At 36.3% G+C, this 25,945-nt stretch overlaps 1 protein-coding gene across 1 annotated transcript in view; it reads right to left on the bottom strand.

The window, feature by feature from the left end:
* Cerk (Ceramide kinase) overlaps positions 1–25,945 on the bottom strand; it is a 232,528-nt gene that overhangs the window by 99,044 nt on the left and 107,539 nt on the right. The gene's annotated exons all lie outside the window — the stretch shown is intronic.

The raw sequence follows: 25,945 nt of genomic DNA, 5'->3' as shown, positions 1-25,945 counted from the left end.
TGTCAATATTACAGATATTATTCTGTATGACAAATTAATAAATATATAATAAAATCATTCGGTTACAAACATATTATTATTATTATTATTATTAAAAAGTTGACTCTGGAATAACGAAGAATGTGACAAAACTGACATCGCAAACGAACACGAATGTTATATGTACGTGTTTAGCTGAAACTCAGGCACATGCCGCTGATAATAAGATAACAATGGAGAATTGATTACTGCTGAAAGCTGCAGTATCTGGGGCAAATTACAAATAACATTTCAATTTCATTAGTCTGAATTTAAACTCTATTTTCTTGCACTTCACTGCAGTAAAACCTGGATTGTGTGTAACTGAAAGGGAATAATTTAATTACACACAACTCAGAATTTCGTATAAATAAAGTTTGAATACATGAGATAATTTTCAAACGACTAGGAATCAGTTTAACAGAACATAGAGAGCTGGAAGCACTTGGAATTCTTTCATCTTGTTTAAATGTGTTTTATTCAATATAAAGTTATTACTATCTTAATGTTTGACATAGACGCACTACATACAGTGGACTTCCTTAAGTTCGACTGAACAGAATTGAAAGTTCAGTCCAATAAGGGTAGTGGGTGTGGCAGGTGAAATGAATACAAATTCTTATTGGTTATCCATCAACGAATACAGTACTGTACTTGCATTTCCTGCCCGTCCCGAGACTTGTGTATGCGCTTCTAGTACCACAGTGGGTTTTCGACAGTTCCGTCTCACAAACGGCACAATTCTCAAATACAAAAAGAAGAGTTCATTAATTTAAAATCAGTGATTAAATATGGATGTCCTAATCAATAAAATATTCTGTTTTCCATTAACAAAAGTATCGCTACAAGATACAGAACCAATTCCCGTTCAAATGGTAAATCCATTTCTTAGTGCCCGTAGGGGCCGTATAGGGTTAATTTCTCTAAACATATTTACAAAACCTCTAATGGCAATTACGTTAATATTCGCATTTTATATATTTGTCCCTGTAACATAGTTCTAGTAAGCTTATATTAAATTAATTTTCATCATTTTACTAGCTATCTCAAATCTCAAATTAATTACAATTGACTGAATTAAATTAGCTCATAAGTTAAGTTACTACTTTATCTTATAGGTTTATCTAAACTTAAATATGTAGTCTACTAGTCGTTAAAACTTAACTGAAGAATACTGCTGGAAAACCTTTTAAGTGTAGTGTAAATATTCGTAATTTAAATATGTATTGTATTGATTAAGGCTGGTTGAGTGGAAGAGAAGGCCTTATGGCCTTAACTCTGCCAGCGAAAATAAAACATTATTATTATTTTTATTATTATTATCATTATTATTATAGGGGCGTGTCTAATTCTCCTAAGTAAGCAGTCGAACTATAGAATGTCGAACTTGTTTTCTGTCGAAGTTAAGAGTTTCCACTATAATTACATTTGCTATGACATTTTTTATCCTCCAAGGACTCAGACTTAAAGATACATTAATTATTTTTTTTAAATACAGAGTGATTCACAGTAATTTACGGAGCTTATTTTTGAAGATATTCTGAGCAAAAAAGTCATATAAATATTTGTCCTAATCTCGATATTTTCAGAGTTAACACTAATTTGAAGTTGTTAGTAAAATACCTTTTTCTTTAGTTTAGGTAAACAAATATTACAAATAGAGACTGAACTATTCAGAAGTGTCATTTCTTTAATTGGCTAGTGCTCTGAAGATAAAAATGTGGTGTTGATTGCTTGGCACAGAATTTGTTTTTCCAATTTTTAATTAAAAATTGCATCATTCTTACGCACTTACCATACAAATTGTTACAAATCATACGACTTTAGGAACTTTAATCTTAAGGGCCGTATTCATAGACATTTTTAGCGCGGGCTTTCGGTGGATGATCAGCGTTTTTCGTATTCATAAACCAGTGTTAGCGACAGGTTATGATTTGAATTCTGTACTAGTAACCAGTGGATAGCCGGGGCTAGCTTAGTACGCTCGTAGCGCGTGCTGCGAAATGTCTATGAATAGCACCCTAGAGTTTAATTATGCATCCTAATGTACTGTCTTAAACAATTTATAAGAATGGCGTGATTTGTAACAATGGCTCTGATAAATACATAATAAAATGAAACTTTGTAGTTAAAAAAAATATGTATGAAGCACATGGAATTCACAACACATTTTTAGCTTCAGAATAATTGCTAATTAAAGAAATGATACTCCTGAATAGTTTATTCTTTATCTGTAGGCCTAATATTCTTCTACCCTTAAAACTCAAGAATAATAGTATTTTACAAACAACTTCAAATTAGTATAACTCTGAAAATATTGAGAATAGGACAAATGTTTATATGAAATTTTTTGCTCAGAATGTCTTCGGAAATAAGCTCCAAAAGGGAAGGTAAATCCTCGTGAATCACCCTGTATAATAAATATACATGGTCATTAATGTCATTTTACAGTGAAACTTCCCTTAACGGACACTTCCCAATAGCGGACTCCTCTCAATAGCGGACATTTTAAAATTCCCCTGCAAAATAACATTGGTCCTTATGATACAATTCTTCCAAATAGCGGACATTCTCAATAACGGACGCGGACACTAAAATGTATCTCGCAACAACAATTAAAACTTCCAAATAACGGACAATGTGAAAGGAAAAAAAAAGAAAAAGACGGTTGTAAATTAAACGGAATTCTAACGGAATTCTTTGCAACTATCATTATGTGCATTTGAACGTTCTTGTACTTTATTGAAGGTAAGCAGCACAGTTCTTAGTTGTGATACTGTACGTGAGCAGTCCGTACTTTCTTAGTTTGTCAAGTTGAGTGTTCGGAAGTACAGTCACATTAAAAATGTCACAAAAACGTAAACGTTTGTCACTAAAAGAGAAAGTGGATATTGTAAAGCATAGTGAGAAGGAGAGATTAAGTATTCGTGAGCTGGCCACAAAGTTTAAAATTCAGGGTAGTGAAATTATGAAAAACAAGGATGTTATTTTAAAATCATACACTGAGAATGCAATTCTAGATTCTTTGTGTAAGGTAAAGTGGTACAGTGACTGATATTTATTTCATTTACAAAACATTTACTGATACGATTTCTCTCTGGATGAATATTGTATACAATCTCACAATCTCACTGTCTACACTACTGTACTGTAAAATATAGTGTTGGATATGTATGAGAAATTTTAATGTACTGTATACATACTAAGGATTTTCTAAATACCGGACACTTCTAAATAACGGACATTTCATTTTTTCCCGGCGGTGTCCGCTATTGGGAAGTTTCACTGTATTAGTATAAAATATTACCTGAGACTGCTGTTTTTTTTTTAGCAACTTCTCCCCACGCCTTTACTATTATGTCTTTTCGTGAATATTCCGCCAATTTGAAATTGTAAAGAAATAGATATTTCTCTGCCTCAAGAACTAACTGTATTTCCTCCACTGACACAATGGTAAAATGTTATTTATTACAAATGGAAATATTCACAACTTCACTCGGTAATCGCTGCTTGCCGAGTGAGAAATGTACAGCAAGACTGCATGCCGAAAACGTGTTGTATCGGTACTGCTCCGCGCCGACCCGTGTGAGACTGCCAATTAAAATATATGGCTGCCGTACCGATGCTCTACCGACCCGTCAGGGAGTGGCCTTAGCGACACGCGGAAACACTGTGTACTGCTTATCGCTCTAAATGAACTGCTTATCGTTCTAAATGACAGGAGGAATGAAGAATTCATATGAAGAGCTCGAATGAATTGTCGCAAGTAACACGAGTAACAATTTAACACTTTATTTAATCTATTACAGCAAGTTTCGAATTTATATATATTTTTTGCAATTACAACATAAATCACGCACTTTTACGCTTATTTTAAGCGTCGCGTAGAGCTTAATTTTATGTGTAACTTCCCAAATCTGTGTACAATAGTAATATGCTTTACAAGAGCGGTATGTTGAAGTTTTCATGTTCGAGGAAAAGTTTGAAAAAGCGAAACGTAGTTGAGCTTTTTTAATTTCCGAGAATTGAAAGAAAACATACCGCTCGTGTATCGTACACTATTTTGTGCGAAGATCGTTTATTAGGGGCCTACATATCTGAAAGAGGAATTTCTAATTAGTTGCAATGAAATCTCCACCTTGGTTTCTGTTCAATGACGGCAAATTTGCAAAACAAAAATATCTATCTTCAACATTGTTGCTTTAAAATGTTTTCTGTTTACTGTACTCCAGCAGGCCGTGATATACGTCTGTCTTTTTTTCCCCCAGTCTATGATGAGTCTGGAATCTTGTTGATTTTTTCGCGGCTTCCTTAATGTTACTTGCATCACGAATGCAGTAACTTTAGTGGAGTTGTAGAGTTTACTTAATTTTTGCAAATATTTAAAAACAATAATTAACAGTGCAATTTAGGTAAAATTGCAGTGGTAAGTTTCCAATTTATAATTATTACTATACTGAACGTCTGTAAAAATAATATGTTAAAAGCCTAAAGCAGTAAAATCAATGTCACTTAAGCGGTAAGAAGAGGGAAATTGTTGTGTGTGTTAGGTTGGGAATACTGAATGTGGAATTTCAGACTTTCCGCGGATTGGTTTTGTGCGGAAACCAAGCAAATACGCAAGATCTCGCACAAAATAAATTACGTACAAGTCAGAATTATGGTATATGATATATTTGGCAACCAACCTTACACTTTTATTCCTGGTGGACCTTCACAATTCAGAATTAATTTATACTAGTGGCTTGTGCAGCAAATGCTGCAAACTAACTTCATTAGACGTTCAAATAAACATTTTTCAGATTTATTTTCAATGAAGAATACCAGACATTCTGAAAGTTATTTGCTTCCATAATAATGAAAGATACTCTCTCTCTCGAGCCAATACTGAAGAGAACGACGCATATAAATATCTACACCATACCGTCATTAAATATATGAAAAATACCCAACCCCACTGGATTAATAACTATAAAAATTTTGATTTTTAATAATATTATTATCTTACGTACGTTTTATAGCTTTCAGTAACATATACTATATAGCCGCCACTCAGTAAAATATAGAAATCAAAATCTAATTTAAGTTATTCTCTACATCTACTTATGTAACCCCAAAACGTTTCACTTTCATATCATCAATATAGCATTAATATGTATAATTAATGAAAAATAGTCACATCACGGCATTAACTACAATAATATTTCATTTCTAATAGTAATCATGTCATCAAACCGCCTCAAGTTTTGTAATTTTTAATATGCAATACACAGCTGTACCCAGAAAATTACACACCACAGAATCGAACCTGTAAATTATTTTTAGTAAGTTAAGTTTTTAATAACCAATTTAATTTGAGCTCTAAATATGTCAGCATTCTTGCAGATCATGGCCTTCGTGTAATATTGTTTACTGTAGTGTGTGTTTTGTTTTATTCTGAAATGCAACACTGCCGACTTGATGCTCGCTTCGCTTCTCCTGAATGCAATTACCTAGTTCTCAAAACTGACGACAGATGGACTTTGGAAAATATGAAAATTATGTAGGAAAATTGACATTTCACTGAAAACTACTATTTTTCCGAAAAACTTTGGATTCCAAGCTTCAAAATGAGGGGCCATTTATTAAAATCCGTTCTGCCATTTTCCCGTAATTTCCATTACCAGTTCAAATTATATATATAATTAAATGCGGGGCCGCTTCTAGTAGGTATGTAGTGCGTGCGGCCAATTCCCTAAGGCGGCTGATAGAATAAAGTTAAATTAATACAATTTAACAATATTTGATATTGCGATTGGCGATGTAATAGGAAAGAACGAGTAGCATTTATAAAACATATTGTAACATATTCACAGCATTAAATTCATCTTTAACAAATATTATAAGTGCAATTCTTCAGTCTCCCTTTACTGTAATTTTTTAAGTGACAATTGTATCATTGTTTCAGTTGTAGAATTTAACGGAATGAATAAAAGTAGCCTAAATAGAGAAAATGTGCATGTGACACAATACTGTCTTTCTGTATTTCGTATACAATGTGAAAGTACTGTTGTCCAAGTGGTTACGTCGCATCCCGGTTTCCCCCACCCGCTTCTACTTGCCTGTCTGTAAAAGTCTGTGACTGGCCTGTCTTAGCTTTTTCCTTAAAAAACTTTCTGTTCAAAATTGGATTTTTAGTAGGTTATTTTACGACGCTTTATCAACATCTTAGATTATTTAGTGTTTGAATGAGATGAGCAAATATTACAAGTGCAATCCTTCCATCTCCCTTCACAGTAATTTTTAAGTGACATTTGTATTATTGTTTCAGTTGTAGAATTTAACGGATGAAAAACAAAGTCGCCTAAATAGAGAAAATGTGGATGTGACACAATACTGTCTTTCTGTATTTCGTATACAATGTGAAAGTACTGTTGTCCAAGTGGTTACGTCGCATCCCGGTTTCCCCCACCCGCTTCTACTTGTCTGTGATAATAATGCCGGCGAAATGAGTCCGGAGTCCAACACCGAAAGTTACCCAGCATTTCCTCATATTGGGTTGAGGGAAAACCCCGGAAAAAAACCTCAACCAGGTAAAGGCTGGTTCACAATAAACCCGGAAAGGAAACAAGAACGAGAACGGAAATATTGTTAAAATAAATGTATTTAAGTGTGAGCATTCACAATTAAATTTCACATTCCTGTTCCCGGGCTCCGGGAAGCTTCTCGTTAATTGTGAATGCTCACATTTAAATAAATTTTTAACAATATTTCTGTTCTCGTTCTCGGTTTATTGTGAACCAGCCTTAACTTTTCCCGACCGGAAATGGAACCCGAGCCACCTGGTTTCACGGCTAAACGCGCAAACCGTTACTCCACAAGTGTGGACTCGAAATTGGACTTCTACCTAATATTATAAAGGGACATCATTTTATTTTTACTTCAATTTTTATTGTACCTGAGTTTTTTAATGTACTTCACTCCCACCCTCTACTAGTAAACTTCCAACCGTTCTCCACACAGAACCGGGGCCGCGTATGCAGTACTGAGTTAGTGAGTATAGTACGTTCCAGAAATATGTTCGCGTTTTCCAATGACGAAAGAGCTTTCTATATTGAATAATATTTTCGCACAGGTACTGACGTCCGTTTGCCTACGTCGCATCCCGGTTTCCCCCACCTACTTCTGTTCGTCTCTCTGTAAAGTCTAGTATCTCGGCTGTCTTAGTTCTTTTCTGAAAACATTAATTTCTGTTAGGAATTGGACGTCTACGTAATATTGTACTCAAACAACTGTTTAAAATAACTTAAATAAAAGGGTCTCGTTAAGTAATTAACTGTCACGTGATTTCCCCCCTTTCTACGATCCTGCGGCATAACCACTTGGACGGACAGCAGATAGCATGTTTGAGTAATTTTATTTGTGCGGGTCGGGCAGAAGTGAAGATTGAATTTGCAGTACGTAAGGTATTCTTTTATAGAGTAGGTAAAGAATTATTTCAACATGGGTTACTAGTAAGAAGGACGAAACTGGTAATTGGATTTAGGTACAATAGTCTATAGTGCGATAATGTGCACAAAAGAACTGAAGCCTGTATCGAAATGAACGACCACCATTTTCAAAAATGTGTTTAAATATCCATATTGATTATTTTTTCAATTAAACTTCATTCTCTATATTGTACGCTAATGTGCTGTAGCAGTACAATATACACTGCATAATTAATACGTCCGAATGGAGAGTTCAATTCGTGAGTAAAAACACTAAGTGTTAATAGAGTACTGTATTTTGATTAAACAAAAACCTAATGAAAATTATCAAACTAAAAATTGCGACATTTCCTAGTTTACATAAATGTATGAACTACTTTTCTTCCCTCCTATAACTAGTAAAGAGTTTTGTATTTTACGCCAGTATCATCGAACTCCAGTCTTGGAAGGGGGAGCAAGCGGTGTTTCAGGTTCCAGACCTTTAATCCAAAGATATAGCCAGGTTGATATTAAAAATGCTATTAAAAATAAAATGATGTCCCTGTACAACTGCATAAAATAATTTACAGAAAAGCGACCAGTTAAGTAAATAACGGTCACGTGATTTCCCCAGTTTAGACAATCTTGCGACATTACCATTCAGAAGGACAGTAAAAATGAGTGAAGAATATGACGCGTTCATCAAAACTGCAAAATGTGACAAGAAAAAAGACGTAGAAGAAGAACTGAGTTTTGAAACAACAGGAAGAGAGATGGAATGTGACAGGAAGGAAGAAAAGAATCTATGGGGAGAGAAGTCTATGGGGAGGATCTAAAGAAGGAAGAAGTGCTAGACCTAAGACGTTCTAAGGTCACATTTCTATTGCGTTTTCCAAGTTAATTTGTTTGTGCGAGATCGTGCGTATTTGCTTGTTTTCCGCACAGAACCAATACGCGGTAAGTGTGAAATACCACATTCAGTATTCCCAACGTAATACACATAACAATTTCCCTCTTCTTACCGCTTAAGCGCGACATTCATTTTCCTGCTTTAGGCTTTTAACATATTATTTTTAGAGACGTTTAACATAGTAATAATTATAAATTGGAAACTTACCACTGCAATTTCACCTAAATTGCAATGTTAATTATTGTTTTTAAATATATGCAAAAATTAAGTAGAGTCTACTACTCCACGAAACTTATTGCATTCCTGATACAAGTAACATTAAGGAAGCTGTGAAAAAATCAACAAGATTCCAGATGCCGATGTTATTACTGCAATATGTTATATAAATAATATTGTTAAAATATTAAAATGAAAAATAAATCATTACATAACCTTACCGTTTGTTTTAACCCAGATTTCCCCACCGTCCTTTTTTAAGGACAGTTGCAGTGCCTTCGGATATTATGTCATTGTTGGTGTTAGGGACATTTTATAAGTTGTGCGATAATGCTGGTAGTATTTGTTAGCTTTAGAAAATATACGTTCCTTGTTTCAGTTTATTTCAACATCATTTAACCGATTTTTGAGAGTAACTAATGCGCTACTCTATTTTTATCACAAAAATTTTTTGGGCTTATCTGGGTTAAGTTTGCATTTATAGACTGGGGGGGAAAAAAAAGACAGACGTATATCACGGCCTGCTGGAGTATAGTAAACACAGAAAACATTTTATAGCAACAATGTCGAAGAAAGATATGTTGGTTTTGCCGAAGTTGCCGCCATTAAACAGAAACCAACATGGAGATTTCATTGTAACTATTTAGAAATTCGTCTTTCAGGTATGTAATAAACGATCTTCGCACAAAATAATGTACGATACACGAGCGGTATGTTTGTTTTCATGTTCTCGGAAATTAATAAAGCTCAACTACGTTTCGCTTTTTCAATCTTTTCCTCGACCATGAAAACGTCAACATACCGCTCTTGTAACGTATATTACTATTATTGAACGTAAAGATGCCTAGACTCAGTTTCCGAGCTCCATGTCAAACAAGACAGTACTTTATGTGCGATGTCTTACGTAAGACGCAGGCTACAGCACGAAACTTTCTTGAGAGTTGAAACTCTTCCGGCTTTGAATATCTCGTTGACCGGGCGTTCTCTGCCTGCAGCTAGCCGTCTGTAACTGCACCTCCGAACGATTCGTGCATGTAACGCGACAAAAATTCCCTGACCGGGGTCAGTGACGGTTCAGTTTCTCCCGGACGTGTGATCAAACCCCAGTATCCTGAAGTGGTGATTATCTACAGTGAAAGCAAAAGCTACTTGCACTTGATATATTAACGGTTTCATGTAAGAACACTTTGTGTACAGTTTTTCAACCGTTATACGGGAATTTTTCCTGATGTAGAACAAAAGTGAAAGCTGCTCTGGGAAAATATTTTGTACTTCATCATGCAAATTTATTTGTGGCAACAGCACGGAGAGCTCGTTCATGCATTCCTCTCAACGTGAAATCTTCTCTCGCCTGTGTATTCTTGACGCGACCCTCAACGATTCCCATTCTGAGTCGCAGAAAACTGTTATATTTAGTTATGCTTTGCAAATTAGTTACTTACGATATAAGTCAGCGGTGATCAAAACTCGAGCTGCAGTGATTACATGCGACAGATAGCCTGTGAAGTAAGGAGACGGAGGAAAGGTAGTTGGTAAGAAAAATTCAACCAGTGGTGGTTCCTATACTAACATCTTGATCAATCCCGCGGATAAAAATATGAAGCTTTGCTGTATCAGTAATGTCACTGCTGTCATCAAGAGCCAGCGAATAATATACGATTTTTCTTGTTCCTTTTTTTTTTTAACCTTCCTCTTGAATACAATCAGGAATTTTCTAAATTATTCTTCTCGATACTTGGTCGAGAAATTCGTAGTTTTACAAAATTAAAAACTTCTTATGGACAAGTTATTTAAACTACTTTAATCATTACTCTGAGAAATTCTGTTCTATTAAAAGGCTTTAGACCACGAGATATTTCAAACCACATTAGGTAGCCGACTTCCTTACATTTATTTATCTCATCTTTCTCTTCCTGGCTATGATTTAAGACATATCAATTCCTGACGTTTAACAGTTCGTTGGCACATAATATTGAATCAGTTTTTCTACAATAATATTATTAAATGAATAACTAATAAATGGTTACCCTCATCTAAAGATTAAGAAAATTTAAATTGAGATAAAAACTAATAATTTTATCCTTCTAGGGAGAAGATCTAAAAATATGAATATTCATGCACGTACAGATCAATTATAGAAAAATATACTTAGTGGTCAATAATAATAATAATAATAATAATAATAATAATAATAATAATAATAATAATAATTATTATTATTATTATTCAGCGTGTAAATTAATGTTTCTATATACTCCTAATTGAACTGTTGAGCAACGTAAACATACCGGTATTACATTTTGTCCGACAGAACACCAAAAAAGTTCTCATTCTTTACAAAACCATCCCTTACTGCTTGTAGAGACAGAGTTTGTAAAGCGACATGATACCGCCACTGCTTGCCTTCAGTACGTGAATGAAACACACAGCAAAATACAGGAAACTCCTCGTACCCGTTTGAATGTCTGTGATTACACGATGTAATCGCGACACCCGCTTTGGTCACCGCTGATATAAGTGTTAAAAAAGGAATTTTACTTTGTTAGTAGGAATGTTTGCGAAATGAGGTCGCAGGCAAGTGTAGCAAACCTACGAACAAAGCACCATTTTTGACATGTGTGTCGCACACTAATTTTTAGACAGCCGTTCGTCCGCGCTGGGATAAAGGCAATTCCCCCTCATTGTAATAGTGAAATTTTATCACATTATAAGCAAGCAGTGGTATAGCTCAATGGCAAGAACATTCGACTGCAGATGGAGAGGTAACTGTTCAAACACGGGTGGCCCCTAATATTAATTATGTTTAAATCCTGTTTTATACAGAGTGTAAGGGGTATAAGTGCCGTTATTTTAACTGATGATTATTCATGTCATAAGGAAGAAAAACTGCCGTTACAATTTTATTCTAATTGCAATATTTAACCAATTATTAAAGTTTACAATATTAGACGGTTTGCAACGTTGCTGGGTGGGGAGGAGGGGGTTTATAAGTACACAATATACCTCAAGCGGGTACCAGATACCAGTACAAAACAGATGCTCTGTTCTAATGCCAGAGCAAACCATGATAATATTGTTGTTTACATAAAACGAACAGCAAATACAAACTTTCAATCTCATTAATAGAACATTATGGTAAATTTATATTATATGTAACAATATTACTGCATTCTTATTTGTAGGTCTGAAAAATAAACATTAATGGTTTTCTGCACAATATCACACTAACATTTTTTCTAATGAAGCATTTTATTCTCTTCCGCTTCCGTAAAGCAGTATCACTTTTAAACAAATTTCTGGTTGTGTGATTTTCGAAATGGGTAAGAGACTCACAGGGCTGTATTCATAGACATTTTTAGCGCGGGCTTCCGGTGGATGATCAGCGTTTTCCGTATTCGTAAACCAGTGTTAGCGATAGGATATGATTTGAATTCTGTACTAGTAACCAGTGGATAGCCGGGGCTAGCTTAGTACGCTCGTAGCGCGTGCTGCGAAATGCCTATGAATAGCACCCCTAGTTTCTAAAAATCATTGAGGAACTGCTACAGGGACATCATTTTATTTTTACTAACATTTCTGATATTAACCTGGCTATACCTTTGAATCAACGGTTGCTTCTCCCCTTCCACGACTGGAGTTCGATGGCGTAACATACAAACAAATCACTTCACTAGGTATAGCAGGGAAGAAAAGTAATTCATCCACTTATGTAAACTATGAAATATCACGCTTTTGAGTTTGATAATTTTCATTAGGTTTTTGTTTAATCAGAATACAGTACAGTATTAACAATGAGTGTTTTTACTCACGAACTGAGCTGTCCATGTGAACGTATTCATTATGCAGTGTATATTATACTGTCTATAGCACATTAGCGTACACTATAGAGAATGAAGTTAAATTGAAAAATAATAATAATATGGATATTTAAACACATTTTTCAAAATGGTGGCGGTTCATTTCGATACAGGCTTCAGTTATAATCTATGTAATTCCAATTACCAGTTTCGTCCTTCGTACTAGTAACTCATGTTGAAATAATTCTGTACCTACTCTATAAAAGAATAAATTACGTACTGTAAATTCAATCTTCACTTCTGCTCGATCCGAAAAGATAAAATTACTCACACATGCTATCTACTATCCGTCCAAGTGGTTATGTCGCAGGATCGTAGAAAGGAGGGAAATCACGTGACAGTTAATTACTTAACGAGGCCCTATTATTTAAGTTATTTTAAACAGTTATATGGGTATAATATTACGTAGATGTCTAATTCCTAACAGAAATTAGTGTTATCAGAAAAGAGCTAAGATAGCCCAGCCACTAGCCTTTACTGAGAGGCGAATAGAAGCTGGTGGGGAAAACCGGAATGCGACGTAGGCAAATGGACGACAGTATCTGTGCGAAAATAATGCAATATTAAGAGCTCTTTCGTGATTGGAAAACACGAACATATTTTCGGAACGTACTGTGACGGTAAGGCTACTATGGCTGTATATGCGGTCTTGGATCTGTGTCGAGGACGGTTGAACTTCATTAGTAGAAGGGTGGGAGTGAAGTACATTAAAACACTCAGGTACAATAAAAATTGAAGTAAAAATAAAATGATATCTATGTATAAATGTTCGCCGATTAGGTAAACTTTTTGAGGAAAAAGTTTACTGTACTTCTTTCTTGCCTCATTTGAATTACGACTTTCTCCATAAATTAATAAAATGATATTCCTAAACTGTAAGGGTGCTATTCATAGACATTTCGCTATCCCGTGCTACTAGCGTGCTAAACTAGCCCCGACTATCGACTGGTTACTTGTACAGGATTCATATCATATCGCTAACACTGGTTTATGAATACGAAAAACGTTAGTTCGCTGATCATCCACCGGAAGCCCGCGCTAAGAATATCTATGAATACGACCCGAAATGACATTGTAAGCTGATTATCGGATACTCCGAACTGAACTGTCATCCGCTCTACAACAGACCTATAGAGTGGGAGCTTGAACTCAGCTGACTCGTACTTACGTCTGTGCAGAGTACAAGTTGCCACGTCTCTGATGCCAGAATATTAACAAATTTAAGTATGCATTTTTATTTAATTTCACAAAAACGTAACAGAACACACAAATATTTATTTAAACTAATACTAACTCTTTGCTAGGTATACCTACTTATGTAACTGTTTTCGTAATTGTGTAACGTAAATAAAATAAGAATTTTCTTTCTGGAAAAACTACATTTTTTGATACTGTATACCGTCCCCGACGACTGTGAAAAGGACAGCACTTATACCCCTTATACCCTGTATAGTCGTCAATAACTTAGTTGAAGCAATTTCTTCTATTTATGTATAGTAGTGGCAAAAAACCGGACCGACACTTGTAGCTGATTTCAGAGCCTTGTTCACTCCAGAGCACGATAGACTAGTAACTAATACTTTCGTGGTTCGAATCCTGCCTGGGAAGGAAACTTTTTTTTGTTCCTTATTCAAATTTATTCCCAATGCTTTTCGATTACAGCGATATTTTACTACTTAATTAACTTATTATTCCCATAACATGAATTTTACCAGCTTTTTTTTTTCTAATGGCTTTCGAAATGGGCTACGTCAGCAGCCGAAACTACAACAATTTCAAGATTACTCGCTATCTTGTGAAAGCGGTTGTGGCATGCGCAGTGGCTCATTTCGGGGACTTTTTTATTTTTCCGTTCGTCAGGATTTTTTGCCACTACTGTACGTGCCTGTTATGCAGAACTACAGTGTGCAATTTGCGTAGAGGATATCTTTCAGATATTTAAAACAGAAAATTAAAGTACAATTTTACTCGTTTTTACTTGTGTTTCAAAAAAAAAAAACATGTATTAAAAGAAACAAAAAATATCCTTAGGTCAGTCACAATACTAAATCATATCTACACAATTTTAGTTAATACAACAATAATTATGAAAATAATACTGAAATATAGACTGAAGGTGGAATGGAGGGAAACTTTAATTTCAAAGGTAGATTCAAAATATCGAATGATAGTGAAAAAATGTGTCTGTTAACATTACCTCTCGCATCTTGAACAGCGAGAACAGCTAACCACACTGGGGATTCAAAGACGTTGATTAAAATTGGTAAAAGATTATAAAGTGCTGGCTTGCTACAAACTGCCATCCATGAAAAGATAAATACTCTTTCCGTGAAAATTTCATGCCTTACCAAGTGCTCTGAGTAAGTTGGAGTTGAGATGGAATAAAAACACGCGCAAAGGGAAATCTTGATTGAGAGATCTGACATTGTAGATTGGAGGGAAAGATACTGGCACAGATAAAAGATGACAAAAATGGGTGGAAAGCAATTATTTGGCATTCAAAAACTGTTGGCACAATGCCAATGTAAACGGGACATGTGCCCAGAATATGCCTCGCAGATTCGTTTCGATTCAGCTACTTTGCTAAGGATACTGTTCCATTGTTTAAGGCTGCTTCTGCAACTGAATATTATTTATTTATTGGTTATTTTACAACGCTTTTCAACTGCTGTGGTTATATAGTGTCTGAATGAGATGAACGTGATAAAGTCCAGGGTCCAACGCCGAAAGTTGCCCAACATTTGCTCTTATTGGGTTGAGGGAAAACCCCGGAGAAACCTCAAGCAAGTAACCTGTCTCAACCAGGATTTGAACCCAGGCCCGCTCGTTTCATGGCCAGGCGTGCTAACCATTACTCCACAGCGGTGACTAACCGAAGATTACCATGACTAAATAAATATTAAAAGTTTAGGGAAAGAAAGTGGTTTCTATTGAAACAAACAATCTGTCTCAAATCCATACTTGAACACGCGGCGAATCAAAACGTACAGGTGGACAAGGCGCGAACAAAAAGTTTCATAAACGTGACGTGATCACGTGGTTAATTCGAGAGGAAGTAATTTGTGATTAACCTGTGATTAAATGTCAGTTATGAGATCTAATTATGAAAAAAAAAAAAGAAAAAGAAAAATATACCATTATTGATCAATTATTGTTCAAAGGTCAATGTCATACTGCAGCTGAATTATCTCCATATAAATGCGACCTTTGTTCATTTGAACTGATCTGCTCTAAAGTAAAGCTCTACACTATGTAAAATTTATTGTGAACTAAAGTTTTCCCCGGCTAAAGGCTCTATGTAAAATTGTGGTCAGAAAGTTTGCCCGGCTAGAATATTTCTCGAAAAACTAGGTATCGCGCATGCCCAGCGTGGAGTGCCTTGCCACAAAACTTGCGAGCATATAATATTACCTATAACGTGTTCAACTGCTGGTTAAAACATTAAAGAGTGAAAGGTATAAACGTCAGAATGCTCTATGTGCGGAAGAATACAATTGAACTGAATTACGAAAATTTTTCGAAACTCACTGTTCGAAAATTAAAGAAATTTTTATGATAAGTAGCACCACATTTTTAGAATTATCGAAGCAACACGTTACAGCACGTGATTAAGTTCAATTAATTTCCTTTATTAGCCATTTTTTAATTATACCATAGGCTTCTTTAATAAATACTAATCATTTAGAAACAACTGTAATCAACAAATATAAAGTTATATAACAATATTAATATGTGTTTATTTTCATTTCTACTGTGTACATTTTTTATTGAATTATCGGCTTCTGTTTTTATGTCATTCGTATTTGATTCTAACAACATTAATATGTATTCCACTATGTTTATTTTTATTTTATGAGGTAAATTTTTATGTAACTACCTCTTTTTATCTCATTATGTACCTAAATTGTATCAGTATGTAATTACTTAATTCTGATCCAGTTTTATGTTCAACTATGTAAGCAAGTTTTAATCCTGGTTGAGTGTAAGAGAAGGCCTTACGGCCTTAACTCTGACAGGTTAAATAAAGCCATTATTATTATTATTATTATTATTATTATTATTAAAATACTGATTCCGATTATAAAATGGGGGCACAACAAAGACAACAATCGTCGCGATAAGGACCATGACAAGGACAAGGATCACAGTAAGGACAACGACAAAGACAACAAGGGTCAGCATAAGAGCCCTCACAAAGACAACAAAGACCACGATAAGGGCTACGACAAGGTCAACGACAAGAACCACGATATGCCTAAGTATCAAGACGTGAATCGTGGTCCTCGTCATGATCAGTGTCTTGGTTCTTGTGATACTAATCGTGATCCATGTCGTGGACCTTATCGTGATAGTTACCGTAGATCTTATAATGATCCTTTTTTTCCTTTGCCATGATCCGTATCGTGATCATAGTTGTCTTTGTCATGTTTCTTATTTTGGTCCTCATCTTTGTTGTGGTCCTTATCGTGATCTTTGTCATTGCAATGGTCATTATCGTTATCGTTATCTTTATCATGATCCTTATCGTGGTGTTTGTTGTCTTTGTTATGGTCCTTATCGTGATTTTGGTCTTTATCGTGGTTTATGTCGTGACTCTTCTCGTGGACTTTGTCCTTTACGTGGTCCATTTCGTAATTATTATCGTGGTCCTTGTCTTTGTCGATGTTGCGTTTCTTATATTTGTCCTTCTTTTCCTTGTCATGGTCCTTATCGTGATCCTTATTGTTTTTTTTTTCGTGGTCCTTGTTGTCTTTGACACGTCCGTTATCGTGGCCTTTGTCTTTATCGTGGTTCTTGTTGGCATTGTAAATAGTCCTTATCGTCTTCCTTGCTGGTCTCATCATGGTCCTTATTAGATATTTGTTGTCTTTGTCATAGTCCTTATCGTGGTCTTCGTCCCTATCATGGTTCTTGTCGTGATCCTTATCGTAGCCCATGTCTTAATTCCTATAGTGGTCATTCTCGTGGTGCTTTTTTTGGTCCCTGCCTTTGTTATTGTCGCGGTCGTATAGTGAGTGGTCTTTGTCAATTTCGTAGTTCTTATGGCAATCCTGTTCTTTGTGATCCTTATCGTGGCCCAATGTCGTGGTCCCTTTTATGATCGTTCTCGTGGTGCTCGTTGTTTCCCATGTCATGATCCTCATCGTGGTCCTTGTATTTGTCCTTAACTTATCGTTGTCCTTGTCTTTGTCCTTGTCATTTTCATAGTTTTTATCGCGATCATGGTCCTTGTGATCTCTATTATAGTCCTCCTTGTGATCATTGTCGTGATCCTTATAGTGATCCCTATCAGAGTGCTTTTCGTGGCCCATATCGTCATCCTTATCGTGGTCCTTGTCTTTTCTTCGTCCTTGTCGTGGTCCTTGTTAACTTTGACGCAGTACTTATCGCGATCTTTTCGTGATTCTATTATTTTCCTTTCTTGGTTGTTATCATAGTCCTTTCATGGTTCTTATCGTGATATTTATCATGCTCCATTTTGTGGTCCTTATCGTGATCGTTGTCGTGGTGCTTATCATGGTTCATGTTCTGATCCTTATCATGGTCCTCGTCTTTATCGCTGCCGTTAGAGCGGTCCTTGTTGTTTTCATGGTCCTTATCATAATAACGTTACACAAAAAACTGACCGGCTGTCATACGTCAAGCCACCTTTCGGAAAACTTCGGTTGATTCCGTGAGAGCTTAGGTTTACGCGCGAACGTATTTATTATGCACGACTCCGCTCTGTTTGTATATTGCTTCTTCTATCTGTTTATGGATCAAGAGTTATAACTAATCTATAACAAAGCTATATTAAAAAAAAAAAAGAAAAGACAAATTCATGTTATAAGAGTTTGGTCATTTTTGTGCCCTAAAGCTGTACATTAAAAATGACATCAGTCACTGCAGAAGAGTTGTTAATGCAAGTACGTGGAGGCAATGGTTAGCTCAGTTGGTAGAGCAGCTGGCTACGGACTGGAAGGTCCGGGGTTCGATCCCAGGTAGTGACAGGATTTTTTCTCGTTGCCAAACTTTCAGAACGGCCCCAAGGTTCACTCAGCCTTCTATAAAATTGAGTACCGGGTCTTTCCCGGGGGTAAAAGGCGGTCAGAGCGTGGTGCCGACCAAACCAACTCATTCTAGTGCCGAGGTCATGGAAAGCATGGGACTCTACCTCCATGGCCCCCAAGTGCCTTCATGGCATGTTACGGGGATACCTTTACCTTTTTACCTTTACGTGGAGGCAATGGAACATCAATAGGCGAGCGGAAGGTAATTAAGCCAATGTGATGGGCAATATAATAATTTAATGGTCAGGGCAACGAAGACGGTAACGGCGACGTTTCTGGCTTCAGATTCCGACGTGACGTGGTAAATTTACATTCACTATCTAAAGCCATTGAATTTGCATAAACCGATGCATTTACGTATACATAACTTTTCATTTTGCTCCTTTAATGAATATGAGCCAATTCTTTCTTTTACGGTGATCAATTATTATTGTAGCACTGTGATAGTGACTAAGTGCCGTTCTGTCAACCTACGCCTGGAAGTAGGAGCGGCTGGGTTATGCCGCATTCCTGACAAACTTCCTCATGAGCCATCCAGTACCACTTCATTGCACAAATGAGCTCTCTATAAAGGCGTTACGTCTTTCAGGACTCGCTGAAGTGGGAGACTCAAGCTCGAATCCCAGCGCCGCACAGTGTGCAATAACGCAAATTCATAACTTCTCTGCATTCCAACGGATTGTTATGAAACTTTGTACAGACCTGATAGATAGCACATATTCTTTGTGTACAAACTCTGACAAGAGGAACTACCCCTTTATACGGGGTGGTTTTAGACAAAAATAGTAATTTTTCTCCTAACAAGTTTTTATGAAAAATTTTACGGAAGTTACAGGTAGGATATATTTTTTGTGTATAAACTATATCTACAGTTCCAAAAGAGGAAGTACTCCTTTACAGGAGGTACATTTGCATAAGATTAACTTCTCTCCTCTATAACAGATTTTATGAAACTTTGTACAGGAGTTACATGTAGCATATGTTTTTGTGTACAAATTCTGATTACATCTGTATGCTACCTGTAGGTCTAGTAATTGTATTAAGTTGCATAAAAGTATATTATATAGGAGAGAAGTTGTTAGTTTTGTCTAAATGCATCACTATAAAGAGACCATTCCTCTTATAAAACATAATCAGACTTTGTAGAGAAAATAAATATATTCCACCTGAAACTTCTGTATAAAGTTTCATAAAAATCTGTTAGAGAATTTATTAATTTTGTTTAAATGCATCCGTAAAAGGAGTAGTTCCACTTATAAAACCGTTAATACAGGGTGTTTAAAAATACGGGGCATAATTTCAGGTATGTATTTCCCACATGTAGACATTCAAAATAGTTCATTACAACATGTGTCCTGAAATGCTTCATTTCAGAGGTATGGCCTTCACAACATTGAAATTCACCGGAACGTTTTTCTTTCCGCAGGTCGTTGTCATTACAGAAGATGTTCAAAATGTCCACCTCCTGCTTGAATACAGACCTCACATCGATGTTTCATTGACCTGCGAACACGATCCCAAACTCCAGGAGTATTGCGTATGTCCTCAGAACAAGCCACAATTCGATCCCGAAGGGATTCCAAATCAGGCACCGGAGACGAATAAACCAATGGTTTTAAATGGCCCTACAAGTAGAAATCGAGAGGCTTCAGATCAGGTGAGCGTGGAGGCCAAGCAATTGGGCCACCTCTACCTATCCATCGATCAAGAAACCTTCGATCCAAGTACCGGCGAGCCGTACGACTGAAGTGTGCAGGAGCGCCATCATGCAAGAAGTGAATGTGTTGACGATTGATCAGTGGAGTGTCTTCTAAAACATGAGGTATGGTTCCGGTGAATTTCAATATTGTGAAGGCCATAACTCGGAAATGAAGCATTTTCGGACACATGTTGTAATGAACTATTTTGATTGTCTACATATGGGAAATACATACCTGAAATTATGCCCCGTATTTTTTAAACACCCTGTATAGTTTGTATACAAAAATATATGCTACCTGTAACTTCCGTACAATGTTCAATAAACATCTGTTAGATAGGAGAGAAGCTAATTCTGTCTAAATGCACCCGGTATACTGTAGAGGGGTAGTTTTCTCTTGAAAACGTAATCAGAGTTTGTACACAAAATATATGTGCCACCTGTAAGTCATGTACAAAGTTTCATAACAATGCGTTAGACTGCAGAGAAGTTATTAATTTTGTCTACCTAATGATTTGCGTTCTCATTGACTGTGTGTTTGTTAAGGTTAGATAAAAATGTGTCCAATGTATTTTTAAACTGATATTCTATATCATGTGAATGATATTGTAGGCCTAAAACACTCTCACAGTGATTAAAAACTTCCTTAGTTAATGATTATTTTCTGCTGTTAAGCCAAACATGGAACAGTTATCGTACGCCCCACCACTGAAAAAAATTAATTACTGATAAATGCGAAAGAACGCGCAAACTTTAAAACAAGGATTCAACACTCTAAATGATGCTGTATTAAATGGTAAAAGAATTGTTGTAACCGGACGTGCCCGGCTATACTAAAACTCGCATTATATTTGGAGAACTTTAAAAACGTAAGTTTTTCAATTGTGATATTTAAACCCTACTGTAAGGAGGAAAATACTTTATAAATTTGTAATTGAAGTTACATTAATAAGAACGTACCTATTTGAACAAATTCCATGTTTCAGAACACAATAAATCACTAATAAGTGTCTCTCTCTCTCTCTCTCTCTCTCTCTCTCTCTCTCTCTCTCTCTCTCTCTCTACGACTGAACAGGAGCTAGAATTGTTAGGAAGAACTCAAAGTTTATACCCTTCTAAATGTAGTTTGCCGCTGTCAAATCAGTAAAATCTATTACTCACAACATTTTTCGAATAAAGAACACGAATTCCTATTCACCTATGCATAACTGAACAAGTCGAAATTTGATTTTTGTCCACCTAGATTGGGAAAATTGCACATTGTGCGACGGTGCTGTTTCTTTCTTTAGTCGTACTCACAACGAAACTAAGGGTGCTATGCATAGACATTTCGCTAGCCCGCGCTACGAGTGTGCTAAACTAGCCCCGGCTTTTGACTGATTACCTGTACAGGATTCATATCATATCTTATCGCTAACACTGGTTTATGAATACGAAAAACGTTAGTTCGCCGATCATCCACCGGAAGCCCGCGCTAAGAATGTCTATGAATATGGCCCTAAGTTTCTACCTCCACCCCTACCATACACGTGCGGCTTGACACGGCTCTATTGTTTATTCCGGTTTTCAGTGGTGTTCATGCTAAAGTAGTAGCTACAAATCTACAACTCATTTTCGAAGTATGGCAACATTACAGAAGTACAGCGACACGCCACTGCTCATATGAATGGCTATCTCTGTCCTGTATACATACTGTACTTGGAATGGAATGGAATTTATGGAGGGGGGCACTATGGCTCAGCACTGCGACCTGTTAAGGTATACAGTGCTAACCCTCTAATGGCGCATTCCCAAATCCACACCGGCTGACCACACCAAGGTTCTCTTTGTACCCAGGTTTCTAACAGGCAACCCCACTCGTCCCCAGGCCAGCACCCTACTTGCGTCTCCACCCGGCGATCTGGGAATGCTACGGAATTATAACGAAATGAAGAAAATGGCGACGGAATGATATAAATACCTAATATGGGGAAAAACGGGAGAACCCCGAGAAAAACCCCAACTGCGAGCTTGTCCACCACAAGTGTCACTGTGGATTTTTCAATGAAAAATTCCAGACCTGAACGGGACTCGAACCCGGGCCGCCTGCGTGGCAGGCTGAAGTTCTGACCTCTCAGCTATCGCAGAGGTTGCAGTAGTACAGGGACATCATTTTATTTTTACTAACATTTCTGATATTAACCTGGCTATACCTTTGGATCAACGGTTGCTACCCCCTTCCACGACTGGAGTTCGATGATACTGGCGTAATATACAAACAAATCACTTTACTAGGTATAGGAGGGAAGAAAAGTAGTTCATCCATTTACGTAAACTAGGAAATATCACGCTTTTGATTTTGATAATTTTCATTAGGTTTTTGTTTAATCAGAATACAGTACAGTATTAACAACGAGTGTTTTTACTCACGAACTGAGCTGTCCATACGGACGTATTCATTATGCAGTGTATATTAATACTGTCTATAGCACATTAGCGTACATTATAGAGAATGAAGTTAAATTGAAAAATAATCATAATATGGATATTTAAACACATTTTTCAAAATGGTGGCGGTTCATTTCGATACAGGCTTCAGTTGTAATGTGTGTAATTCCAATTACCAGTTTCGTCCTTCGTAGTAGTAACTCATGTTGAACTAATTCTGCACCTACTCTGTAAAAGAGTAACTTACGTACTGTAAATTCAATCTCCACTTCTGCTCGATCCGAAAAGATAAAATTACTCGGACATGCTATCTATTGTCCGTCTAAGTGGTTATGTCGCAGGATCGTAGAAGGGGGGGAAATCACGTGACAGTTAATTACTTAACGAGGCCCTTTTATTTAAGTTCTTTGAAACAGTTGTAAGGGTATAATATTAAGTAGATGTCCAATTCCTAACAGAAATTAATGTTCTCAGAAAAGAGCTGATAACAACGCAGCCACTAGCCTTTACAGAGAGGCGAATAGAAGCTGGTGGGGAAAACCGGAATGAAACGTAGGCAAATGGATTACAGTACCTGTGCGAGAATGATGCAATATTGAAAGCTATTTCGTCATTGGAAAACGGGAACATATTTTTGGAACGTACTGTGACTAAGGCTACTATGACTGTATATGCGGTTTTGGATCTGTGTGGAGGACGGTTGAACTTCATTAGTAGAAGGGGTGGGAGTGAAGTACATTCAAAAACTCAGGTACAATAAAAAATGAAGTAAAAATAAAATGATGTCCCTGTAGAATAGTCGTGAAAGAGGGATGAAGTACTAAATGAAAACACAACTTAAAGACGTGAAGGCATTAATGGAATAGATCGTACAAGGTGATTCAAAAGGAAAAGTCAACCGGCTATGCGATATTTAGAGCAAAAAAAATCATTCGTTATTTTTATTTGCAGCCGCTTCATAGTTATGATAAGTCAAACATTTAATTAATAATTAAGGTGATTTACTTGCTAATAATAATAATAATAATAATAATAATAATAATAATAATAATAACAACAACAACAAATCCTCAGTACCTTTTATTAGACCAATGCTCAAAATGTCCTCTTGTACACAAGCGTCCTCTAATACGGATGTGCACATTATCCAACAGCAGGAAATATACCTTTACACTGTCGCAATTTGAATAGTGTATGCCAATGTAGCACCATCTGACTGTTCCCAGTGAAAGGGTAGAAGTACTCAAAGCCTTCAAAATGAGTCATTACTCACTATGAAGGCATTATACGATCAGTAATACTGATCATTAAAGAGTGCAGATGTGGTGCGTATTGAGAGAATACAAATTTACTGTACGGAGTGCTTTAATGACGTCACGACTGTGGGTGGGTTGCACCTCTCAGGTACGTTGACTTTACACTCACAACTCACTGGTGTGTACGTGATTTCATAGCACATATTTACAATTCTTCAGCAGTTCTTTGCTTACTCCGTACTTCTACACTTCCTAGAACACTTAAGGGGAATTGGACGTTATCGCATGCAAAGTAATGGTAAAAATAGCCTATTTTCAAGCGGTCAAAATTGTAATACTATTTATCACAGCTCTTTCGTTTTTTTAGTGATATATGTATACACATTAAGCTTTAAAATGAAAGAAGAATGGTTAATCTAGTGTAAATCTTACCCTTAAATTAATTTTTGAATTTAATCATATTTTTTTATATAAATTCACTACATACCTGTGATTAGGTACACTCTATTCACTTATCATAGCACACATTGAATTAAAATTTTGGCCAATTACTGCTAATAGATACTAAAACATACCCTTCTAAAATTATTAAAATATCTGTAATATTATGGGCATACGGCTCATACTAATCTTCAATTCCTTTTTAATTTATTGACGGTGATGATTGCTATAAGCCCTATGCCCATAATATTATAGATACATGAATAATTTTAGTAGGGTATGTTTTAGTATCTATTAGCAGTAAGTGGTCAAATTTTCAATCCAATATGTGCTATAATAAGTGAATAGAATGTACCTAATTACAGACATGTAGTGGATTTATAAAGAAAATTGTGCTTAATTAAAAAAATTAATTTAAGGATAAAGATTTACTCTAGATTAACCATTCTTTTTCATTTCAAAGATTAATGTGTATACATATATCACTAAAAAAATAAGAGAGCTGTGATAAATAGTATTATATTTATGACTGCTTGAAGAGAGGCTATTTTTACCATTATTTTGCGTGCGATAATGACCAACTCCCCTTAACTTCCACTCTTAGTTCATATTTATCCACACGTCTTCACTTTTTTATTCGCGCTTCTGCACTACATACAACATTTCTTTATTCGTACCGTAATTCGTCTCATGCTACCGTACTTCTTTACTTAATTTCGTGGCATTTATTTACCTTTCTACCAAAACATCGGTAAGATATGCTGAAAGCAGATCAGTCTAGGCATTTGAAGCTGCAGTTATTTGTTGAACAGTTCGGACCTCAACACTTACCTACGGACAAATCTTGCGAGAAGAGAATACATTTATTACACCCGTAAGTCTAGTTTACTTAATTTTATATATACAGGATTTTTCCGAAGTGGTGTTACAAACTTCCAGGGATGATGACGAAGGGAACATGTATCAATTTGAGATAAGGAACCATGGTCCGGAAAAGACTGAGTCGAAAGTTATAAGCAAAAATACTTGTGTGGAAATGGAATTGTAATTTGGCACCACGTGCCCTCCTTCCCTTAACTTTTGGAATAGTCGTGGGAAAATGGTATGGGCCGGATGTCTCCTACGTGGGTACTAGACCCGATACAATCTGTGAGCTTGTCTACTGTTCCCATTGGCTCATCCGTATTCGAAAATCAGGCCTGCTTATTCCGCTCTCGTCTACTCCTCCATTTCACTAGGACTGATCGACTGTACAAGCTGCACGTACCCACGTAGGAGACATCCGGTCCATACCATTTTTCCACGACTGTTCCAAAAGTTAAGGGAAGGAGGGCACGTGGTACCAAATTACAATTCCACTTCCACACAACTATTTTTGCTTATAACTTTCGACTCAGTCATTTCCGGACCAGGGTTCCTTATCTCAAATTGATACATGTGCCCTTCCCCATCATTCCTGAAAGTTTGTAACACCACTTCGGAAACACCCTGTATATAGAGTAGGCCTAATTTTAAGAATTTATATTGGATTTTGAGTAGCGAAATAGATTAAAATAATGATGTATCGGTAGGTATCAAATTTTAAATTCGCCCCTGCCACATCATGCGTTCTAGAGAGAAGTT

This window comes from Periplaneta americana, chromosome 10 (genome assembly GCF_040183065.1).
Source record: "Periplaneta americana isolate PAMFEO1 chromosome 10, P.americana_PAMFEO1_priV1, whole genome shotgun sequence".
NCBI lineage: Eukaryota > Metazoa > Arthropoda > Insecta > Blattodea > Blattidae > Periplaneta > Periplaneta americana.
The sequence above is the reverse complement of the archived record's forward strand: the minus strand, read 5'-3'. Positions and strand labels throughout refer to the sequence as shown.